The 7,382-nt window shown below is 47.1% G+C and overlaps 1 protein-coding gene across 3 annotated transcripts in view; it reads left to right on the top strand.

Moving 5' to 3' along the window:
- The first annotated feature begins 689 nt into the window (after positions 1-689).
- Positions 690-7,382, top strand: part of APBA1 (amyloid beta precursor protein binding family A member 1) — a 197,884-nt gene continuing 191,191 nt past the window's right edge. For 2 of the 3 annotated variants that reach the window (XM_036117892.2, XM_036117891.2), the window contains exon 1: positions 691-892. The gene's annotated coding sequence lies outside the window, so the exon portion shown is untranslated. Of the gene's footprint in view, positions 893-7,382 lie in introns of all 3 variants that reach the window. The other variant, XM_036117893.2, reaches the window with a different exon arrangement.

Below are 7,382 nucleotides of genomic sequence, written 5' to 3'. Positions count from 1 at the left end.
CGGCAGTTTCCCTGGAGGGTTGCAAACGCGGCCGGCTTCGCGGGGGCCCAAACCCGAGAGGCTCTCCCTCTAGCGGCGCAAACGCGGGACTGCAGCGCGCCCCAGAGCCACCATCAAGCGGCTTCTCTGAGGGGGGCTGTGCGGCCGCCGGGCTGAAAAGTGCAGGCGGTATTCCCGGGGCTGGGAAGCGGGAAAGCTCAGGAGTAACTCAGGAAGACAACACACCGCAGGAGCCGACGCGGCTGCCCGGCTTCGCGGTTCTGCGCCGCGGCCCGGTCCTGCGCGCAGAGGTTGGCCACAGCTGCTGCTTAAGGAAACCGGGAGCCCCTGGGTGGAGGTCCCCGTCAGGCCCCTCCGCGCTGCAGCCGCACTGACCGCTCCGTGCGCCCGGCCCGCGCACGCCGGGATCCGCCTGCCCGGCCGGGGCGCAACCGGCGGCGGGAGGCGCCCGCGCCTCGCACGCCCACCCACGCCGGGGCTGGCGCGCTGGGGGCGGGCGACCGCCGGGGGACGCCGCCCCGCTGCCTCGGGCTCGCGCGGCGCGCGTGCGCGCGGGTGGGCGTGGGAGGCAGGGGCGCTACTAGCGCCAGCGTGTGCGCGCGCGCTCCCCCCCGGGCGCCCTCCCGCGCAGGCCGGCCCGGCTCGGCCCTGGCGAGCGTCACGAGGGGCGGGCAGAAGGGGGTGGGGCCGCGGACCGGAGGGGCCCGAGCGGCGGCTGCCGAGCCCTAGCCGGAGCTGGGCGAGGGCGGCTGCGGTCCCGGCGGCGGCGGGAGAAGATGGTGGCGCTGGAGGTAGGAGCGGCTGGAGCGGAGCTTTATTCCCAGGCTTGGCACCAGCGCTGTCATTAGCGCCGCCTGCTCCCGCGGGCCCGCGGACCCAGCTGTCAGGCAAGGTACCACCGCCAGGGAAGGGTGGGTGAGTGGGGGGGGGGCTGCCCGGCGCTGATGCTGCCCCCGACGGAGCCCCGGTCCTTGCCGGGGGGATGCCCCCGGGCGCGAGAGGGGCTGCATGGAACAATAGTGCGGATGAGCGGGGACAGCCGGCGACATCCAGGGGCAGTGCCTTTAGCCATCGAGCCAACGGGGCGGGGGAAGGGGGCGCTGAAGGCAGGGACGCCTGGTGTCCGGTGTGCGCTGAGATGCGGGGTTTTGGAGGCAGCGGGCGTGCCTGATGACAGTCATGGAAGGAGTGTGTGTGTGTGTGTGTGTGTGTAAAAGGTACAGCCAAGGGGATGGGGGTGGCGGACCGAAGGTGTTGGAGAATGACATTTCCAGGAATCCCCGCTAGGATCTCTCATCCCTTGGCTGACTCTCCCTGAGAAAGAGTGTGGTGATGGCAACGATGAGGTGGGCAGGATGCATTTGGTGTGTGTGTGGAGAGAGGCGGTGGGGTAGGTGCGGATTTGTAAAATCCCATGTGTGTGAGTGTGTGTATGTGTGTGTACTCGTGTGATTGCCTCCACGCTCCCCTAGCTGCGCTCCAAACGCAGAGATGTGCGGGTGCCCTGACTTGCTGCCACCCGCTGACTGTGGGAGAGTGTTATTTTGACCCTGCAACTCTGAGTACAGTCTGTGTTCTGCTCTTGCGTATGGATGGGATTCTCACTTCCCCTTTCTCTGGCTTCTTGACATGGGGATGTGGAAGTGTGCATGTGGCTTTGGGCGCATGGCAGGGAAATGGGATCATGGTTACCCCTTCTGGGCTTGCTAGCCTCGCTGGGTCTGAAGGGAGCTTCTATCCTGTGACACTTCTCTCCTCAGCCCCTGCTCTGTAAGTGTCTTAGATGCCCTGACTCTGCAGTTTCTATTGTTTATCTCTTGTCTGACCTGAAGGAGCAGGGTCTTTAATGGCCACATTGGTCTCTCAGTCCCCACAACTTTGAATGTCAACTAGACCTTCTCCTTCCACATTCCAACACTGGAAACCTTAGGGCTGAAGAATGGCTGCTCTTTATGTTGGTTCTTGTAGAATGAACTCTGGAGGTGTATATAGAAAGACGGGGTCAGGGGGAGTATTTAAAAAGAAGAAAAAGATTGTACTGAGAAATGTTTCATACCCCGTTGGTCCACGTCACACAGGACGTTTTCCTAAGGAAAAGGGATACTTTATTTCTACTGCTGGTGTCATCCACTCTCCCAGCTCTCACAATGGCTAGGTGGTGCCATGAATCATGCACGAACTGAAATCTCCTAAGACCCATGGTGATGGGGTCCTGGTGTGGTGAAGTCTGCTTTCCTAGCCGATGTAGCTTGCTAATAGAGAATCTGAAAAATACCAGGCTGGCAATAACTCACCCAGTGGGAGCCAGGACACAGAATTGCATCCAGAGTCTATAGCTGTTTAATTGTCTCTGCGTGATAAAGATAGGCTTATGTGGGGTTGGGTAGAGATAGGCAGATAGCATATTCATGTGTGTGTCCATTGCATTTTGGCTCCCCAGTGCCTGTATTTCTCCTGCGGTATTTGTAGGAATTAATGCACCTCTACACTTAATATCTTGATACTTCTTTATTAAAATGTTGTGTGACGAGATTGGCCTGCTTAGAACATATTTAAATCACAACACCTTAAATTCTGCTGCATTGCTGTCAGAATCCAAACTGGCGGCCCCGATCCTCTTTGAAAATCCTGTAGCAGTCATGGCTATATAAGTAAATATGTACCACGTTGGCCTCAGAAGGTTCTTTCTCTTTTTCTTTTTTAAAAAATTTTGTTTTGTTTTGCCAAAGGTTGCATGATAATGCTATTACATTGAAAATAATAAAACTAGTGCTGTGTGCATATGTTTTTTTCTTCCTGTTTATCTTCTCTTAATTAATGATGATACATAGACCAGGTGCTCTTGAAACTGTGAACATTAAATTTCCCCATGTCCTTCAGTCAAGCCTTCTAAAATTTTAATGTGAGGTTGTTGGATATCCTCCAAGATATAAGGATAGATTTATAAAAATGAATTTTGAATCTTAGTTCTTTACTCCCTATTAGTTCTGCCAATGTCTTTCTGGGAAAAGTACTTATGGAATTTAAAAGTCATTTGAAGACGTTCCGGGTTTTTTTTTTTTAAGTTGTTTTTAAGTTGTTTATGTTTGCAAGTAAAATCCAGAGATGTAAATGTCTTACAGGAAAGTTTAAGGATATTAGAAATTGACAAGGTAAATACACTGTTTAGAAGAAGAATAATTACACAACAACACAGTTGATGACTCAGGAATTAGTGATTTCCTTTCTAGTGTAAATGTGATGATTTAAAAAATACAATGCCTGGCTTTTCCGAAGATTGGACTAGTAAATTTAATAATACAGCTTAACTCCTATAATTCAGTCTGGTAAACAAGTTGTACCTTGTGTGGATGCATTTTCTTCACTTAAAGTGCCATTAATGCTTTTCTTTTCTATTACTGAGTCTCTTAAAGAAGTTAGTTTTTCAGAAAACTTGGAAGTAAAAGACATTTGAAAATTGGCCTGTGGAGCTGAAAGGAATAAACTATGGTACCACGGGGAGATGAGACTTGTATCCTACAAGGAAAAAGTAGTTGTTGCTAAAATTGAGAGAATTTCAAGGACTAGAAGCCAAAGTTAACCCTTTGGGTTAAAATCATTAACTCACAAATATTTAATTGCCTACTACCTCTCAGGCTCTGTGTACCTTTGGATAGAGTTTGGGAGATTGAGAAGGCCAGAGATGTGAAGAATAAGACTTAGATCCTGCTCAGAGGAGGTTCATGGCCTGGAAGGAGAGACTGGGCATACCTGTAACTTACTATAAAAATAGTGGCCATATTGCCCAAAATGGCCACATTGCCCGAAATGCTATATTCCTTCAGTGCTGTGGGTGTTCATAAGATGTAACAATGACTTCCAGTGGAAGAGTTGGGGAAGGTTACATGGAAGAGGTAGCATTTGAGCTGTGATTTATACGGCTGATGTTTGGGCTGGCAGGGAAGGAAAGGCATACTCGAAGAGGAATGAGGAGCAGACTTGGTGATGGGAAGGGGTGTGCTTGCCCAAAGAATGATGTGGTTTGGCCGAGGCATAGGGAACACCAAGGGATGTAATGAGAGGTAAGGGGAGAAAGAGAGGTTTGTCCAAGGTTATGGAGAGCTTGTGTATGGATTTCATTGCACTAAGCACCAGGGAGCCATGGGAGGTTTCTGAGGGAGAGGGTTGACATGGTCAGAACTGTGCAATAACCCTGTAGCATTGTGTTGGGCATAATGCAAAGAGAAAAGACTGGTAATAGAGAGACCAGATAGAGTCTATCGTGAAATTAGGAGTAAGAGGAAATGAGACAGCGGGAGTGAAGAGGAAGAGACAGACTCCGACATTCAGACAGGGTGTGGGAATAATCTGAACGCTGAACAGGGAAGTCAAAAGTCCTTTTTGGGCTCAGCTGAGACAGTGATTGGGTTGTTGTAAGCGAGGAGGTTCAGAGGAGGATGAGGAAGAGGAGAAAAAAAAGAGGTTTCATTCTGGGCATGACAGATTCGTCCAAGTGAAGGGACTAGAATACAGGTGTAGGTTTTCCAGAGAGCTACAAAGAGAGATTTGTGAGTCACCTACTTAGGAGTGATTTTGATGCCTCAGGAATGGCTAGTGAAGAAAATGGAATGAAACAAAGCAAAAGGTAAGGTAAGGATCCTCGAGGCATGTCTATATGTTGGAGGGGAAAAGAGAAAGAAGAGGATAAGAACAATATTAAACAAGGGGCAGCTGGAGCAAAATGGTGCGAGTCATATGGTGTCATGGAAGCTGGGAAAGGTGAGGAAGCCACCACACCATTCATACATCATTCATACAGCACATCCCATAGGGCTGAGGGTACAACAAAGGAAAAGTCATTGGATTTGATTCCTGGCTTTCCTGAATTATCTTCGAGGTAAATGGGAGTGGCAGCCAGGCTGCTAGGGGTTAAAGAGTCAGGGGTGGGGCGCCTGGGTGGCTCAGTCAGTTAAGTGTCTGCCTTCCAATCAGGTCATGATCCCAGAGTCCTGGGATCAAGTCCCGCATCTGGCTCCTCCTTGCCCAGTGAGGAGCCTGCTTCTCTCTCTGCCTGCCACTCCCTCTGCTTGTGCTCTCTCTCTCTCTCTCTGACAAAGAAATAAATAAAATCTCTCTTAAAAAATTAAAAATAAAGAGTCAGGGATGATGTATATGGAAAGCAGTGAAGACACACTTCCGTTTACATAAATTGGGTGGCAAAGGAGGAAAGAATTTGATGCATCAAAGAAGTGGCATACTATAGAGAAAGTAATGTTTTTAGCGTAAGAAGACTTGAGCCTACTTTATTACCAGAGAAGAATCCATAGAAAGGAAGAGAGATTGAAAATGGAAAAGAGTCTAAACAGACGGAATGGAATCTTCAAGAAGATGGGAGGATACTGGATGAAGGCAGAGGAAGAACTCTTGAGACAAAAGCATAGGGGTTTTGAGGTGGAAAGAGAATAATTTGACCATCGTCTTCTAAATAAAGTCAAAGGACAGGTGGGCAGATTGAGACCATGAGTAGAATAATGAAGACTTGGAATATGCCTTGTGGAAATGTAGCAGTGAGTCACTTAGGGGCAAATAAAAGGTTACCATCTAACTATGAAGGCCTGCTGCATTTGGAGAGTATGAATTTATAGTGGAACCAATTAGCCCTATATAAGCAGAGCTTGAGAACTACTTATATAATTTTGTAATAGTGCACATTTAATGTTGTTAAATACAGTGGATCCTCTTTCCCTTAAACTCAATGAAAAGAGAAAAATGTTTATCTTTAAAATCAGCTGAATAAAAACCTCCACCTGAAGTATTTCCTGTGACACTTCTCTCTGAGGGATTGCTGACTTAAATCAATAAAGCATATAGTAAAAAAATGGGAAAAAAAACATAAGTGTTTTCAAAAAGATGAGCTTTCTCTATCCATAACAGCAGGATATGGCTTTACAGGGAAGTGTGAAGTCGATTTTTTCAAAAGAAAAATCAAATATAGCACCTCACCCAACACCATACCTCATCATAAGCACTCAATAAATATTTGTCACATGAATAAATTTATTTTTTTAGTAAGCTAGGTATAATATCCAGATCTAAAATATTGGGATTTCTTTCTTATTTACACCGTGGACACTGATGAGTTGCATTCTGTGGCCCATACAAGTTTATGATAGAATTAAAACAATTTTATTTATTCATACCTGCTATGTATGTTGAAGCTTTATGAAAAAAAAAAATTTTTTTTTTTTTTACAAAAACTTTTTTCACAAAATAATCATGTGTCCTTTAGATCCTTGAGCTATGGGGCTGTCATGATTCCAGATGAGTTTATAGCACTTCAGCTGTGGTGAGTGATGATTTTGAGGTTCTCATGATGAAATCATTTATTCATTCCTTCAATAAGCATTCACTGAGCGCCTCCTCTAGACTAGACACTATTCTAGGTGCAAGGGATACAGCAAAGGGAAAGAAGTCCCTACTTTTCACTGACCTTTTAGCAGGAGGAGATTAAAAAATAAATAAGCAAATATATAATATGTCAGAGGGCGGTAAGTGCCATGAAGTATAAAGCAGGGAAGACGATAGAGTGTGACAATGTAGAGGGTACTATTATTTTCATATAGGGTGTTCAGGGAAGGCCTTGAGCAGAGAGAGCTTAATGAGGTGAAGGAATGAGCCACACAGATATTTAGTGGAAGGGCCTTGGAGACAGAATATCAAGAGCTAAAGGCCTGAAGTGGGCATGTGCTTGGCATGATCAAGGAACAGCAGGGAGGCCGCATGGGTCTCCTTGCTTCACCAGAACATGTCCTGTCATTCCTAATGGATGGCGTGGTCACTTGAGGATCCTTGAGGGACACTTACAGACAATGTGATGCTTTGCCTTTTAATATTTAATCAAAATCAATTGCCCATAAGGCCATATTACCAGGTACCATGTTTGGGCTGACCTGTGTGTGAATCACTGCCGAGAATATAAAAAGATGGATGTCCTCAAGCAAACATTTACATTAGAAAACTTGAAAACCAGCTCTCTCCGGGGTCGTGATGTAATTCTAGTTGGCTGGAGGTTGTCCCTCTCCCGGAACTGCCAAACAGGGCTCTTCTGCAGTGTGGGTCTTCTTTAGTTATAGGGTTTCTTTCCTTCCTCCATGTTTCATGACCCGTTCTCAAGTCTGCAGTCCTTGAGGCTTGAATATGTTTTGTTCACCTGGGCATACCCTACAGCCCACAGAAAAACTCTCGTGCGTCAGTAAAGGATCATCAAGTACTTATGGAAAGGAATGGATGAGACATTGCCAAAGACGTAAGTCACACAGGTGTAAAGAATGAGGGTAAAGCTCTTTCACCTTGACTTTTGCAGACAGCTGGTTTTCAAAGAGGACACAGAATCACCACATGTT

This window comes from Halichoerus grypus, chromosome 14, assembly GCF_964656455.1.
Source record: "Halichoerus grypus chromosome 14, mHalGry1.hap1.1, whole genome shotgun sequence".
In the NCBI taxonomy this organism is placed as follows: domain Eukaryota; kingdom Metazoa; phylum Chordata; class Mammalia; order Carnivora; family Phocidae; genus Halichoerus; species Halichoerus grypus.
The sequence above is the reverse complement of the archived record's forward strand: the minus strand, read 5'-3'. Positions and strand labels throughout refer to the sequence as shown.